The sequence below is a fragment of the Solanum verrucosum genome, unplaced genomic scaffold, assembly GCF_900185275.1.
Source record: "Solanum verrucosum unplaced genomic scaffold, falcon-dt-bn FXZP01000235.1, whole genome shotgun sequence".
Lineage (NCBI taxonomy): Eukaryota > Viridiplantae > Streptophyta > Magnoliopsida > Solanales > Solanaceae > Solanum > Solanum verrucosum.
In genome coordinates this window covers 3,856,379-3,874,857 of record NW_026019948.1, presented here as the reverse complement: position 1 = coordinate 3,874,857, position 18,479 = coordinate 3,856,379, and the positions used below count along the sequence as shown (strand labels likewise).

The window sequence follows — 18,479 nt, the reverse complement described above, 5'->3', positions numbered from 1 at the left end:
TATAGTTATATTAAATATTTTACACTCGCTCATTATAAAGTGTAGATACCCTCATAAAATATTTGTCACATTTGTTTGTACCTACGGGTTTTGTCTTAATTTTTATCTAATTATTCTTTTTTACAAGTTTTCATCTTTTTTTTTCTCCCTTGATAATTCGATCTTACAATTATAGAATTGAAGATGAGGATGCTTATCATTTGAGTAACTCATTCTTATTATAAATGTCTTAAGTTTAATCTCATTAAGTCTATTTATTTTAAAATCTGAATCTTAGTAAATGCCTTTGTATTAAATTAAATTGGAAAAATTACTTAACTACACTCTTTTACTTACCTTAATATCCATTTATCCCTACTTATTTCAAAAATTTCAAAAATCCCTTATTTACCTATGTATCCCGCATGTATCCCGTGCACAACGCTATGTATCCCGCTATGTGGAATGTATCAAACGCTATGTATCCCGCATGTATCCCGTGCACAACACTATGTATCCCGCTATGTGGAATGTATCAAACCTAATGTATCCCGTGCACAACGCTATGTATCCCGCTATGTGGAATGTATCAAACCTAATGTATCTCGTGCACAACGCTATGTATCCCGCAAACATCATTTTTAAGGGATTTTTGGTAAATAGAAAACTAGAAGGGATAGAATGTTATTTAGTACTTATAATATGTGGTTCCTATAATTTATACAATTAAATTTTGCAACAATGGGCCTAAATAGATTTGAATGATATATATATATATATATATATATATATCATTGTGTTAGAATCATGGAGACACTACCTAATGAGACAAATATTCCTATCATATTTATTAATTTTCCCTATAGTTCGAAATAATTACATCATATCTCACTATTTAATAATTTCATACCAGATTTCAACTCAAATACATGTGAATCACACTAGATACACATTATATATATGTATCTAGGATACCATAGCCGAGCGAGTTATGGAAGTGGCGATCGATATGGGAAGGAGGCAAGGGAAGCAAGCAAGATTTGTATATGCATCCCTGATACGTGTGAATCCACTTGGATACAGTATATCTAAAACAAATTACACCTAATTTTGACCCCCGTATATTTTGAGATATATGTATATGGAGTCTAGACACACCAAAATCTTGTAAGATTAGTAATATTGCAAAATAGTGTGTATTTAAGTAATTATCTCCTAAAATAATGAAATTTCTGTAAGTTTTCCTAAAATCATTAAAATATTTATTTACGAATTTCTACAAAAATGAGAGTTCATCATTACTCTATCCATTCAATCAATATCCATCATCATCTCCCACCATAATCAATTATCGTCGCCCACCATCCACAACTATCATTCACAATTGATACAAATATATTTTGGAGGGTTTTCGGTAACAGCACAAATATCAGAATTGTGAATATAAGGGACATAAGATAGCAAGATCAAAGACCTTCTCAAGCAATGAAACTAAGGAGATTTGGGAATGGAAAGTCAATTAACATTTATACAATCCATTGCATATTAGGGTGTGTTTGGTATGAAGGAAAACATTTTCCGAAAAATGTTTTTCAATTTTCTCATGTTTGGTTGGGTTAAATGTTTTTGGAAAATGTTTTTTAAATCAATTCATTTTCCTCAAATTTAACGTAATCATGGGTCAAATTGAACATGCCTCGAAATCTCAATTATCTACATATATCCTTTGATCGTAGGCAAATATTTCTCAACTTACGAACCTAGCCAAGTGTCAACAAAGATAATTCAATTATGGGCATTGTAAGAATTTTACTATTACAAACTCATATCTAATAGATGAGGGATTAATCCTCAAATTAGCACCAATCAATCTTTGCCAACCTCAATTAACTCTTTTAAGCTAAATCAAAATAGATGGGCAATTCCTAGAAGTGATCAAATCCTTTGAAAAGCAGTTAAAACATGAGATTAATTATATAATTAAAGACTCATTTCATATATAAGAAAATATTCAACCAACTACAAAAGCATAAGATAGAAATTAACAACCCAAATATTATTTATGACTAACACAAAATCCAAATCAACAATTAACTACACCTATAAATATCCATTACAAATCATAGAGTTAACGGAAGGGTGAAAAATAATTACAATGGAAGCTCACAATATTCACTCTAATGGTATTATCATGGAACTTACTCTCAAAGTTATGTCCAGGATTAAAACTATGGAATTATTTGCTAAAATGGTTGTGCATAAGTGTATCATCCGCATTCGTGAGTTAGTTCTTTTTCATGTTTTATTCTTATTAGTAATTACTTATTCTCTAAAATATTTTTAATTTTAAGACCTAATACTAAAATATCAATTAATAGGGGTAATGTGGTAAAACAATCATGTCAATCATTCTTTTCTTAATAGGTATGTGTTGTAATATGATATGTAAAAGTGAACAAAAGGAGTATTTATCACTTTTAACATATCAAGAAAAAAATAACTTTTTTTTACATTTTACCCTTAACGTAACATTAATTACTTATTCCACAGATCATATTTCAAGGCCTATCAATTAATAAGAATAACATAGTAAAATAGTAATGTTGATTATTATTTCTTAATAAATGTGTTAAATTCAAATATGAAAATGAACAAAATCTACTTCCTATCATAAAAAGTAAAGTGAAATGACAAATACCCCTTTCTTATTTATATGTCACCATTTTAGATTTCACTTTTCTTAAGAAATTATGTAAGTTTATTATTGTACTCTTATTTAGTGATTTTTTGAAATCAAGTTTTCAATAAATGAACATAAATTAATTTATTTGATTAATTAAATTGGTCAAGGAACATGAATTAATCATTTAGTTTTCTATGTTGGTTAAATTCATACTTTCAAGACTAATAACGTTCAATGATATAATAAGAAAAATAATGTTATTTATATTAATTTTATAAAATAACAAATATTAATAAATATTTACTTTTACTGAGGACGACATATAAATATAAATAAAGAAAGCAGTGTTTAGAGGTTGTGTTGAATTGGAACCCATGAGCGTAGCCCACGCGACCTCCTTGATTTTTGAGCCAACTCCATGTTAGTGTCAAGTGAAAATTGGAATCACTTTTAAGCTCTAATTTTTATCATTTTGTACTAAGTATTTGTAGGCCTAGATAAATACCAAATAAAGGGTTGGATTAAGCTCTCAAGGCATTGAAATTAGATTTGACTATTCTTAATACACATGCTACATGTGGGAGACTGTGTCTGTTACCCTACAAACCTCAGTCTTTTGTTTTCAAATTTCTATGTACTTTTTCTATACAATTAATAATACAGACCAGTTCCACTATTTCTTTTCCTTTATTTATCACTTCAACAATTAAACTATTACTCTTTCACAGCAAAACATGCTTATAATAAAATCTAATACTATATATATATATATATATATGCAGAATCCCAAACTCTTTAAACAGTGAAGCTTCCACTACTGCTACCAAATTTAGCCACCTTTTCTATGATTCCTTCTCCCATTCTTCATACCATTAAATTACCTATTCGTATATTGGCAAGCGAAATATACAAATTGAAGTTTTGAAAAATTACTAAATGTATAGATACAGAATTTGTATAAACTTACCATATTTATATATTTGCAAGCGAAATTTACAAATTGTAACCTCCATAGCAAACAAAACTATAGCTATGAAGCGCAATTATCGAAACTATAGCTATAGAGCTTTATTTGGTCTATTATGTTTGTTATTTCTAAAATTTTCTCTTAAATTATAGTATTAATTAATACTAGTATAACTAATTAGGGTTGTGGTTGAGTGATAAGTATTTCTCCATCCTTAATCAGAGGTATCAAGTTTGAATCTCTTGTATACAGAGTCACCTTTGTTAAGGAACGTGTTACCCCCAATAGTACTTTCCGGCACGAATTCGATTTAGTCGGACTCTAATATAATGGGAAACCAAAATAAATAAATAATAGTACTAGCATTATTTTATTTTATTTTTAACAAAAAGAAGACCAAGATATGATAGGAGGGTGCAAAGTTATCTACTTAACATATCATAGTTTAATTTATTACTCACATTTCATATAATAAAGTCAATTCTAAAATCAAGAAATGTTTTACGTTACTACTTTATGAAATAAAGTTTAGGTGTTTTACACTATTGGTCTAAAATACCAAGGTTTCGCTACATTATAGGATATGACTGAGTACTTCCAAAAAATTTAACGTTTATCTATATGTTATTAACTGAACTTATAATAATAATATTGAATTCTCGAATATGTTCAAAGAATCAATATAGAAAAAAAAAAAAAAGATAGATAGATAATAAAAAAGCTATTCAACACCAGTAAACTAATCCAATTGAGGCATTTTTAATTTATTAAGACAAAAGGATTCCCTTTTAACCAACCAATAGTACTAAAAATAATATTAGACAAATCTAATAAACGCTGGAAGGCTAATTAGTTGAAGATTAATTATGAGGCTTGTCTAAATCCAAGCTAGTTGGCCAGCTAAAATTTCCATCTTAACACAAGTATTTATTGTACTAAAAACGTACGAAAATGCGTATCCCACTAATTAATGAATATGTATTGTGGCCTCCCATTTTGTTAAACAAGAAAGTTGTCAGCAACGACGATTATGGTGTAGTGGTAAGTAATTCTTCATCCTTAATCAGGTTAAGGGGTTTTGGGTTCGAGTTGGGTATGAAGTCGCCTTTGTTAAGAAACGTATTACCCCTAATGTGGTACTTCCTTATGTGAATCTGGATTTCATCAGATTCTAATGTGGATACCGAACACGGATAGGGAAAAAAAGGCTGTCAATTTGTCTAATCAATCATTTGGATAAAATCCAATATAATCTTTAATTAGTTGGTACATGTACTTACTCATCAAATAAGGAACATGCTTACTTATTGGTATGGTACCCTTTTAATAAATGTCGCTTACTTAAAATTTAATGAACTATGAAAAGCAAATTCAAATAATGATTTGTAAGAATTGATGGCGGAATCATGATTTTTACGAAAACAATATAAGATATAATAAATTTATTGATTTAAAGCACTAAATTTTCGATGGGGGTGTCATTTGACTTTCCTTTGACAAAGATGAATCCGCCACTAAGAGCATACCGATCAAAACATCGCATGTACAAAAAAAATAATTAGACAATCGTATTTTCTGTATATATAATATAATTATGATAAATTAACCTTTTATAATAAACATCAATCAATAAGATGAGCATCATAAGTTGAACTTCAAAAAATTTACACTATTGCATTTGTATATGTAATTTCAAGAGAATTTTACATTATAAGCGAGACAGTCAATGGATGTAATGGAACGAACGGTGACAATCATTGTGTGAAAGGAAGACAAAATCCCTAGTTTTATGGGATTATTTGGAGGTGTATATATTTCATAAAGAAACTATTGCTATGTTTTAAAATAAAATAACACCATTAATTATAGTAATTAGGATCCTATTTTATAGTAATATTTAGGAAATTATTCCCAAAGAAGTTGCAATATGTTGAGAAAGGATAGGGTCCATTTACGAACCTTGGTCAAGTCTTTTCCCCCAAACAATAAGTGCAAGAATGTGGACAATACAACAATTGTTACTATTATTAAAGCTTCCTAAATATACATTAAATTACATTCAATAAGAACAAATGTTCTTCTCATAATTTCGAGACAAGCACTAAGCTAATCAAACAACAAAGTTTCTTATTTTAATTACCATTAATCGTGTCTTATATACCGACCATAATTAATAACCTAAGGCAAAATATCTGTATTCCCTTAATTATTTTTTTTATCTTTTCTGGATGATCATTTAAGATCGTAGGTATAAATAAGGTCATGAAAAAAATAATACTGGACGAATTAAACTTTTGTATATATATCCTAAGTTATTTTCTAGCTTCAATTTATGCCAAGCACGTTCTACAACAATGGCCCATCTACCATTTTTATAATATGAAAAACTATATTGTACAAGTCGCTATATTATACCTTGAAACTTGAGTAAAGTACATTTAGCCTTAGTATTCAATATGCTTCAACAAATTTTGTTATAGGATAATAAAAATCAGTAGTTTGTTAAACAATTTACTCGTTTTATATTTACACCAAATTATAATACATATTTTCGATACAAAATAATATATGTATTTAACTATCGAAAGTAATTATTTTGATCGACTGATTAGTATGTTTCGATATCTCTATGAGATCTGCACATCGGACTGGTTAAATAATAAATTATAAAACAAGAATTGGCAGTATAATATGGTACGAATAGAATATAGTTATCATAAAAGGGTAAGGTCACCACGAATATGCTAACAAGTCAGCAAAATGGAAATTCTTTGTAAATTGCTACGACTCTATAAGTTTCGCGTCTTTTTTTTTTTTTGTTGCGTGTCTAGTATTTATTTAGGTGCAGAGGCAGAGCAAAGTACATTTGGCCTTAGTATTCAATATGCTTCAATAAATTTTGTTAGTATATGATACTAAACATGAGTAATTTATTAAACAATACACTCGCTTGGTATTTACGTTAAATTATATAAATTTATCATAGCTAAGGAAAACTAGTATGAGAAAATTACTTGAATTGACTTTGGTTGAGTGATAAAAATATATGTTAAAGACAAATATCATGCATTCATTTGTTGTTTGATGTGATTATCAATTTTTTAATATAAATTTTTTTTCTTTTTTCCGTTTCTTTTCCGGCTTGCCAAATTTATAAATAAGCAAGTTGTTAACTATAACTAGATTCAATTCATAATCAAAGGCACTATATTGGAGATGGAATCGTAATGACCATACGTTTATGGTCTATCACACATTGTACGTCTCATAGTAAGTTTTATTCTTCTACTCTTTTCCGAAAGTATATGATTACTCATAGCTATTATCTTACTATCAAAGAAGAGTAGACGGACTTTCAAATTTTCAAAAATGAGATGATCATGAGCTTAATATTATTTAAATCATGTTAATAAGAGGAACCAAATAAATGAAAAGATAATATGCAATAACAATTATATATCTTTTATTTGTTTTTCATTCAAGTTATTCTCATAGAGGAGGACAAATGAGAATATCATTGTCTTCCTTTATTTTCCAATTTAATTCTTATATATAGCCTTTATTTCTTAATCAATCACGATGCCTGTCCATTTCGTTGCATTTATGATTTTTACTCCCTTTCAATTAATAACTACTCACAACCTTCCAACTTGAGATGTTGATCATTCATCTAACTTCTCAATCTCCCTTTGCCCCACTAAGTGACGGAGCTATGAGCGCAAGGGGTTCATCTGATCCCCTCGTAGGAAATTTACACTATATATATGTTGTCAAAATATTTCTTTAGTATATGTAATTGAACGTTGAATCTCCTGCATTTACTTCTTTATATTTTGAATCCCTCTTATTGAAAATCATGACTCTGCGACTACTTATTGGAAGGAACATAAATAGACATAATATCCTCATATGTCCATATATATATGTATAAATTTGTAAGCAAGTCGTGATGGAGATGGACATTCTTGTCTTACATAAGAAATCGACAATTAGTCACTTATCTAATTGATGTTTTTATGCAATAACATTTGATCCCTCATTTATGTTATGCACAAAATGACTTTTGTCTTAACATTACATTGGTAACCACTAGTGTTCGTGTTTGATACTAAGGTAATTAAATTACAGCATGTTGGCCAAGTATCTAAAAAGTCAAAAGGTGATTAATTAATTTATTTTTACCTTTTTAGTGTTTATTTTAGAGAGTTGAAGCGTTTGGTCAAGTTTTTAGGGGTACAAACTCTCACTCTCCAAAAAAAAAAACTTTATCGAACTTGTCATTGTAAGTTGGTGGAGTTATTTTTCTGCATAATAATGAACTTAATAGGAATCAAATGAATAAACTAGTCAATAAGTTAAATCAATCACACATAATGTACTATGCCACATTGTTCCAATATGTACTCCAGATTTTCCGTCAGACACAATAAGATGAGAAATACTGGTCAATGATCAGAGGCATATATAAAGCGGGTTCTGTGAGTTTAACTGAACCATTACTTTCGACTCAAACAATGTACACACATGACCAAAAAAAGCTCAAAATATATATACATATAATGAGATCACACTTATATCGAACCTACAAACACGATAAATTTGTCAATGTAAATGATCTTAGCAAACAAGATAAAGTGCACAAACTTGGCAGTAGTACTGGCTCTGTCAATCAGAAATCAAAAGACTCTCATTCCCACCTAAAGCAACACGTTACTCTAAAGAAACTGCAGATTATATTGAAGTTTTCATCTGACTGGTATTTGCTGTAAAAGGCAAAAAGTCAGAAGAGTACTTACTGAGTGTTTGGCTAATTTTGTGTAAGCTCTTGCATCAGAATTCATCCCAACGTGTGACTTAAATTCACCACCAGTGTCACTAGCAACTTTAACTGCATCTCCAAAAAAAAATTTAGAATCTTGTACTCACAATATTTGGGTAAATATGTGGACCTGGTATCGCGCTTCCGGAATTGGCGTCATGCTCAAAGTTTGATCACCACTTGGCACATGTGTATGTATCTGTCCATTGCACTAGTGAATGCACATCCAAGAGTGATGTGATGACTTCCCTATCAATGAAAACAAAGAATTCAGAGAGACAAAACAAAGAGAAATATTACAAATGGTGCCAAGAATATTACATCAACTTGTAAACTCACAATCGAGTCAGGATGTACTATTCTTTTTTACTTGATCAGGTAGTGCTAGTACCATAAGGTAAAACCCGTATGTAGTTTTTTAAATTTTATAGCCTAGTCAAAATAGCTCACAAGGAAAGAATAATATCAAAGATTAAAAGCGACATGGAGAAGTGAAATCTCTCAATCAAAGTTATTATATGGTTTTTACTTAAGTTTTAATGAGTAAATAATCAAACAGATACAGCTTAACTCCTAACTCAAAACAACAATGAAATGAGATCAAACAATATAGGACAACAAGAAAATCCAACCTCTTTTGGCTTTCTTCCTCTTTTTTTTTTTTTTTTTTTTTTTAATAATTTCCAGTATATTCCAACATCAAATCCAAAGAAACCCGACAATGTTCAGAGCAGCACATTTGAGAGAGTTGCAAAAGAGTTCAAGCGTTTAATAGGGGAAATTAGAAATAACAATAGGAAAGTATATCAAATACTATAGGACACTTCTTTTGAACTGAGGATCTACTAGAAACAACTTTTCTACCCCCACAAAGGTCTTTAAGGTCCGCATACATCCTACTCTCCCCAAACCCCACTTGTGGAATTACACTACGTATGTCATTGTTGTTGAATCAAATACTATAGCAGTGCATTTAATTGCACTCTAAGGACCACAGTTGTAGTTCAATTGTACTGCTTCACATGCAGTCACATGGCATGAAAAATGTTGTGTTTATAATGTACAGCCTTCTGGGCTCATAAAATGTAAATATGCTGCCAACCAAAAGAAATTTTAGAACACCGATCACCACGTATGAACAGAAAATTTGTAATTCTGGGCAACTCTAAATGAGTTAGAACCACAATAAAACCTCGACTTAGCAACCAAAACATATTTGTCAGTGCTCCAAGCATTCTGTTTCTCCTGCCCCTAACGTTGATATTTAATGTAAAGCAATTGGAAAACTATTCATAAAATATTAAGGGTACTCTTAATAAGCAAATGTATTGTAAAAATGCATAAACAGGATAATTGTGTGAAGAACAGTTCAAACAGCGAAAGTTGACAGGCATAGACAAAAACATTGTCCTCTCTAATTGTGACCAACCATTCTGCTAAGTCGCGGTCTCCACAACAGAGGAAAAATAAATTCCCGCAGCATAGAAATGTAACTTCCTTTAATCTCTGCACATAACTGTGGTCTGTTGTTTCTGAAAAGGATATCTCAGATCTTCTATGCCTTAGAGAACATGACCCTGTATTAAGAACATCTGAAGAATATTTTTAAGTACACTATTGAATAATACTTTGAACGGGAATGAAGAGGTGCAAAGAGAAGAGGTGAATATTAAAGAATGCAGTTGTCCTAGGATCCACGAGACAAGCAAAGGACAGGCCAGATAACCATGATAGTACCATCCCTCTCTAAATTAATAGAAGGAACTGATGTATACCTCAAAAGAGAAAAATAGTTAAGAGGACGGCTTTGATGATTTGTCATATAAGATTATACAGGCATCTGCAATTGAAAAGTTGGAGTGATAGGCAAGACACTTACCCTTTAGAGGAGACAAAGGCATATGAACTTAATTTTTTTGAAAAATATTACAAAAAAGGCAAGGGATGCACAGCAAGAACAAAGTTCAACTCTAACTGGGAAGCTAACAAATCATATTACGGTTTCTATCTCTCAGCCTCGCTGATATATCACAAAACCCAAAGCAGAAACACAGTAAGATATAGTATTTGATATTTGACACCATTCATTTTTTCTGTGGAAAAAGAGGTAGTTAACAGAAAGGGGCATATAGGAACAGAGGCTGCTCCTTGGGCTAGCTTGTTGAACAACAACAGCCATTACTTTCAGTATTTCTTGTATGCAGCAATTATCTGGCCCATATGCTCACAGTTACAGGTCGAGACTAAAAGTAAAATCGCTATCTATGTTGGTTGCAAAAAATGAAGAGATCAGAGAATTGTATAGCTCAGTGACAATACACCAATGTGAAATGCCGTCCCAAGCAGAACTTGTATTCTCAAGAGCGAGCAAAATAGAAGTTAAAGATTCACATTAAGTGCAACTTAATCCTTAGGGAGGCTTAGTCTATTATTAGAAAAAAATCTCATCAGAAGCATATGCCAGAAAAGAGCACTTCCAGAGAAGTAGAAAGCCATTAATACCACTAGAAATACTGCTTAGATGGAAGAACTGCATGTTTCTTACATAATATGACTTGAATGACATTAATACTTGGAACAAAGGAAAAAAATATTTGAAAAGCGTTACCAAAAGTTTAACACTCTCTTTCCCTGAAACAGATTATGATCTACTGTAGAGATTACATATCAGTAAAAAAAGTATAGATCAGAGAAGAACAAAACGCTTGAGGAGATGTTCATTCTAGAACATGTCAATAACATATAACATAGGTGATACAGCTGAGCTCATTAGATTTCAACAAGAAGAGTGAATAAAGAGCACTTCCAGTACATATAAATCCACTGCTTTATCATCTGGAAGTGTTGAAGTAATGCTTAGTCAAAAGTCAATCAGTACCCGCAGAAAAAAAAAAACTTGGATAGTACCTAATTTTACAAAAGGTGAATGCAGAACATCAGCCTATTCAAAGAGAAGAAAAATGCAAAACAGGAAACAAAGTTGAAAAAAAAGACAATTATGAGAATTGAGACACTTATTAAGGATACAGAAACAGAATAATGCTCACCAGCTGGTTGGCAGCAAACCTCATCAACATGTTTGATGTCACCAAATCCCATGGACAATGCCACCATTATGTAGTTTTCCAATAGCATCACCAATCAGTTCATTTGCGATCGTTTCTTCAATAATCTCAAGTAAACCAAACCAAGGAATATATTTTCATGAGGGACCTTCAACATACTCAAAAGTGAGATGCATAGCAGCGTCAATAGCATATTGCTTTGAGTATGCACCTGGCCTCCTACTCCGTTATTCAAAATTGTTAGCAGCACAACTTTGAGGTATGAAGAGACTAAAGAATACAACTGGTATCATTTACACCAACCCACTTAAGTCTTCACGAGTAAGCTTTGATTCCACAGTTAGATGCCTGTATTTCTTTGTAAACAATGGACGTCCTACCACAAAGTTGACATGAAAACTCTCAACATTAGATAAATCCCAATGTGAAATAACATCAGCGGAGAGACTAGCATATTATGGTTTGTGATCTTTACAGAGTAAATACATGAAGGAAATAAACTTGCCGCACAGACATAGGAGAGAGATAATATAAACACATTTGCAGGAAAGTTCTTAATCAAATGAAAAAACATTTGCAGGGAAGTTAAATGGCACATGAACCTTGGATAACTTACAGCCTCAGCTCCGTGCTTGACTAAAACCAAGGATCCATCATTTCTGTCTGCCTTGATTTCCATCATATGAGATCTCCAGATAACTACTGCAACAAATATATACCTGGCAAGGTATCACTCATGGGTAACCAAATTAGTTTTGATAAAGTAATGTTTCTTCCATAAAGAAGCAGTACACCAAAAAAAATAAAAAACTTACATAAAAATATGATTCTTTGTAAGAGAAACCCCATCTTCTATACAAGCAAGGACCTTATGGGTGCACGAAAAAGTAACTACAGACAAGAGGCTACTCCTCAAATGTACAAAATCATTGTCAACTCTTTCAAATTGTTCTCTTCTTTCTCTATTTTATATACTCACATGAAGGCTAAAAGGGGAAACATCCCATGCCTGTGTCGTTTCCTTCTTCTAAAGTTCCAACTGTATATAATCTCTTCCTCTTCCCCTAGCGGCTAGCATCATCGACCACAGTAATTCAAACCAACAGTACCGAAGGAGGTGACTTGTATATTCTCTCAAACATTTGCACATAAAGCACCAACCTACATAAGTGAATAAGTGATCCTCCTCTCCCTCAGTTCTCAACTCTCACTATCACTTCCTTACTGCCAACCAAACAAATAAGCACACATTCGAAGGAACACCTGCGGACCCAAACCTATAAGTTCAAGAAACCCGACTCTTCCCTTACTACTAGTTTCTAGCAGTATGATTTAACTGAGAACAAACTAACTCTTCTCGTACTCCATCTTCACGAGTTCGGTAGTATGCGATAAGTTTTTGTAAAGTAGTTCCACCAAGTTTGGAAATCATACATCTCCTGTACATGTAGACTCCTCTTAAACCTCAAGTCACAATGACCTCACCATCTTGTATAATCAGGATCTATCGTACTGTCATCTCTACTAGCTCAAAACACTACATATGCTATAGCATGCAAGTCACTGTGCATTCTCCTAGCACCACTTGTGAACCTAAAATCAAGCATTCGTCCTACTCTGAATAAATGTAGTTATTGAAATCTTCTCATGCCTTCATGATCATCCTCCATAATTCGTACTCCGATGAAAGTGTGATATTTCCAATAATTCATCTTTCATTCACACTTTCACAGTGCCACACTTTTCCACTATCAGCTTTCTCCAAAAAGTCTGTTCCTTCTCCAAATCTCCATAATAGTTTCCCAAGCATGACTATGTCGAACAGTCTAAAGTCTTCCACCAAAATCCTTCAGTAAAACCTCATTCTTCTCTGCTTCCTAGAGTTTAAATCCGAGTTGTAATAAAAAACACACAATGTAGTTACCTCCTCTATATCTATCTTCCTCACATCACAAAATAATAGGATGTCTTGCATTCCAAATTGTAGGAATCGAATCATACTTAATCCACCTTTTCCCTCACACACTTCTTACAATTGTGTTAGTTATAAAACTCAATTAGTTTTCTAAAAACACTATATCCACCTTTTATTTGGTCAATTCATTATCTCACACCCTAAGAAAAGATCTTAACATCTATAAACGATATATGATATATCTATCCCTTATCTCTCACCTTCTTCAACACTTCTCTTTCCCTCATGCCGAGCCTTCTACCATACACCACAATATTTCCTCTTGCTCCAATCTCTTTTCTTCTTTTTTTTTGGAAACGGGTAAGCATTAAGGGCTATGCTGGCCACCTCCAAAATGTATTAACAGAGAAGAGAGGAAAAAAGATGAAAAACCTAAGGATGTAATTACCTAATTGGATTTCCTCTTCTATATTTTGTCTTTTACACCAAAAACCAAAGGATGTAATTACTTTCCATTTAATCTTTTGTATTGAGCATTCTTTTCCTTAAAAAAATCCTCTGATTCCTTTCGTTCCAAATATTCCACTAGATACAAGCAGGTACTGTCGTCCACCCACTTCTTTTGACTCTTGCTGCCCTCCCCCCCTTCTGATCCAACAACTCAATAAATCTGCCGTGTGTTCTACCATACACTAGCCTAAATTGAAGAATAAGGCCCATACTTGTATTGTTACATTACCATGCAAAAATAAGTGCTTGTTGGTTCCAGTGCCTCTTTGCATAGTAAGCATCTAGAGGCTATGTTGATGCCCCAGCTCCAGTCTCTTTTCTCACCCCACCCATGTCGTTCTTTCATCACAACTAATCCTTTTAAACTTGTTCTATGTCAGCTAACAATTCGATGACTCTATCTTCCTTTCCATCTCTCCCAAACTTAAAAGTATTTTTTTTTTTTCAATCTCCTCCATCCTTTGGTGATTGCTACACACACACAACATTTTTTGGTGCCAAGGTTTAAACAATCTTTTACCTAGTTTTTTTGTTTCTTATTCATATATATAGTTTCTTGCTTTTGTTATCTATCTGTTGTTTATCATGTTTAGGTGATTGCACTATTTGGTTGATGTTACTGTTCCTTGTATGTATGTTCTACACTACTTTTCTATTAGTTGTCATGTTTTCTTTACCATCGTTTTTCCTTTTCATTACTTCTTTGTTTTGCTGCAGTTGAGCCGAGAGTCTTTTGGAAAGAGCCTCTCTACCTCTACGAGATAGGGGTAAGGTTCACGTACACTCTATCCATCCCGGATCCCACTTTGTTCCCACACTAGGTATGTTGTTGTTTAGTTTGGTGCACCACCTTGGTCCCCTTCGTGAACATTTCATCTAGTTCCTAAGCCTTTTGGGACGATACCAGAAGTACCGGAGGGATGTAAATCCTTTATTGATATTGGAAAGATGACTAGTGTAATTGGCTCTTCCTTTCTAGCCTTAGCTAAGAATTTTGACCACCCACCCACCCTATCTCCTTTAGATGGGAAATTGCCAAAGTTGTTTTTCCTGCCATCTGCTTCATTGGATATATGATGGAAGAAAGCAAGAGCCCTTTACCGTCCCACTCCAATTATGAGTCTAGACTTAAGTTCAAGCCTATTGGTTTTTTAAATCATCGCCTTCTAACTCATTTTCAGTTTTGAAAATGGAGTTTCCGACATCTTGATCACCTACTCAATGACATTGGTTCGATCCGATAGTTATTTACTGGAACATATAATTCAGTAAACTGAATCCAATTTGTTTCACTATTTTTCTGCCCGATCTTTTTTGTTAAGTATCGCACATATGTTGAAGGACAAGTGGTGTACTTATGAGGTCTTAGATAATTCTTGCCTCAAGACCAAGCTTCAGGGATTGAATTAGGCCCAAACATAGGACCCATTATGTTATATTGTCAACACTTCTGATGTTCTTCATATCAGTGTGTATAGGTGTGTTAAGTATCTCACATGAGTAATGTTTTCTCTTTATAAGGTATTCAACAATCTTCACCTTCTAAGCTATTTTTGGAGCTGAATTAGGTGCAAGAACCATTTTCTGAAACATTTCCCACTTCATAATAGGCTTTTCCTGTCCCTCTTTTGCCCTTTCTCTTCCCTCCTCCTCATTTCCCCAATCATGTCCTCGTTTCCCAAGTTTCAGGGATAACTTTTGGTGTTAATCTCACCCTGAAACTCATGTCACCCCTCTCTGGTGCTATAGACACTGGCACCCTATTTCTCTTCTTTCACAGACAACCTAACTCTAAACCTGGTAAGTTAAAATCCAATTTAACAAAAAAGTTTCAAGGATAAATTTCAGAGTGTTCCCCGAAACTCATGTCGCCCCTCTCCACTGTTATAGACACTGGCACCCTTTTCCTCTTCTTTTAGGGACAGCCTAACTCTAGCAAAACTCGGTTAGTTACAATCCACATCAATGTAAATTTACACACTTCCCCTCCTTTTTGAGCAATTCATTACATCATAGATGAGTCAGTACACTGGTGATGTTACCACCACTGCCCCCTCGCTACTTCATTTTTTTTTACAACATGTTCTCTTAGACCACCTTCCAACCGTCACCTGGTACATGCAATGCTTTCACATCCCTTCACATTAAAGGGGCTACTGACTGGATGATCCCACACTCGTACAAACCTCCCAATCAAATATGTCTTAACTCTTAAGGAACTCCTTCCTCCTCAATATGTGGTCCCCAGATAACCTGAATCCGGGAATAGCACAGTCTCCACTTTCCACATTTCCTAATCATGATCCAAGCTGGCCCGGTCAAAACTTCCTTGAAGGGGTGATTGTTAATGTTCTTTGGTTCTAGAAAGGAGTCTCCCTCTAAAAGCCATTCTCATACAATAAGTAGGTCACTTAAGGAGCTGTTCTATCTTCACTAAACCAAAGTGGTTACTAAGAAAACTATTGAGAAAAGGAAACGAACCAGTCTTGTCAAAGACGAAAATCACTCCAGGTCTATAGGGGCTTTAAGCGCAAAGCGCAATTGAAGTGTGGGTTTTAGTTAAAGGCGCAATGAAGAAAAAATAAAGAAGTAAATGTAATGCAAGAAAAAAGTAACAACTTTATTCATAATCATTTCCTTAATCATTAATATATTTTTCTTATCAAAATCATTATAGTTTAGTACCCCTCTTACAAGATAGAACTTGTGGGCAATGAGTCACACAGCTTTGCGCCTTGCATACACTGAAACGCAGCCAAAGTGAAGCGAAGCACCTAGCCTGAGCTTCAAGACTTAAGTGCGTCACAAATGAGCCTTTGACAACACTGAATGAACACGATTAAAAATGTTTCATCCGACAATCACCTCCTGCAACATCAATACATAAGAGATGAGTGAGAGTTCAATAAAATATTAGGCATTGTACCCACATTTCACCAAAGAAAAATCCACTAATCACTGATAATACTGAATTTTGTTTAAATGTGTTTTTGGCATAGCTTAATAACTGAAGAAGAAAATCCACGAACAAGTAATCTTAAGCCCATTCATTCTCTTAGAGAATGCATGAAAGGTCTTTGGCAATTTTTCTATTCTCATTCTCTTTTTGTTTCCTCAATGATGGAGGAATCCCCGAGGGACCATGGCGCTGAGTTTCGAACTCATGGATAATGGATTCGCCCTGCTACCCTTATCCACTTAAATACCAAGCTTTTGTCTACAGTAGGGTCCAAACTCGTGACGCACACCTAACTCACACTTCTTATTCTAATTTATTGATTTTAGAGAACCTCTTGTTTCAATTAAAAGACAAGTTATAGTTTAAAATGAGATGGGCTTGATTAATGTGAATCTAATTCATATAACAAGGACTTCAACTAGTTATAATTGAGGATAGTCACTGTTTATCACTAGAACCTCCTAACCAAGAGAACTGAAATATCACCATCCTTAAACAATAAATAAGTATTGTTTATTGTATAAAGGCCAACTTTTTGAGGTTGGGCTGAGTCAATCAAAATCACCAATTTTCACTGTATTGGTAGATGCATGATTTTGGGTCAGAAATCATGAAAGAGGGGAACTCCAACCAACTAAAATGTAAAGCAAGATTGATTACAAATGTCAAATCCCTATAAAGATCAAGAATGAAAAGAACAAAAAAAAAAAACAGAAACCCAGAAACGTTGATGCAATTTGTGAGTTGTAAGGGAATCAAAAATACCTTACGGGCACCACAACAAATCGTTACAGCAGCAATTAGTGAAGAAAAAGAGCCACAAACTCAACTTTTACTTGTTTCAGAACAAGAAGAAAAAATTATATGGAGCCAAGAAACTCGCATCAACTACATCTGAACAATTAAAATGAATCTGCATTTGTCATCAAATGCTCAAGAAAATTTCAGGAACAACAAAGATAATAACCATATTAGTACTTGATAGTTATATTTTTGGTAATGGTGTTATATACCTATAGTTTTATTTGCTACAAAGGATATCTGGTTTGTATAGTTCTCGAAATACTTAAATTTGTATACAATTTTTTTTAAAAACAAATTAACTAAAAAGAAGCTAATTTCTGCTACTAAAAAAATGTAAATAATCTCATAACTCACACATATTATATTTTAATAGGATTTGTTTCCTACAATGACTTCTTTAACAACATGAACATCATTTTAATTTGGTTTATCAAATCGAATAAGCTTGAGCAATACAAACATTAGAGACCAATTTGATATTCGAGTAAATAACAACAGCTAAATGTATTTAATGCTGGAAATTATTTTGATTTGACTTTTTTCTGAACGAAATTGATGTTTTTATCTGGTGTTTTCAAACTCATATTTGGTTTTGAACATCCAGAAATTGATTTAATTGTATATTACGATAATATTCTGTAATTATAATTCGAATTGTATATTTTTGGAGTTTTTTGACATTCATAAAGTGTTTGGATTGTAAATTATGATAGTAATCAATGATTTCGTTTTGATTTGTATATTTTTTCTTTTCAATTTGTATATATGAATCAACAAT

General features: G+C 32.9%; 1 long non-coding RNA gene across 1 annotated transcript; it reads right to left on the bottom strand.

Moving 5' to 3' along the window:
* Positions 1-11,724: 11,724 nt before the first annotated feature.
* On the bottom strand, positions 11,725-12,511 carry LOC125812380 (uncharacterized). The gene is made up of 3 exons (XR_007441999.1): positions 12,329-12,511; positions 12,130-12,232; positions 11,725-11,889 (listed from the first exon to the last, which is right to left on the bottom strand). It is a non-coding gene; the product is annotated as an uncharacterized LOC125812380 (long non-coding RNA).
* Between the last annotated feature and the right edge of the window lie 5,968 nt (positions 12,512-18,479).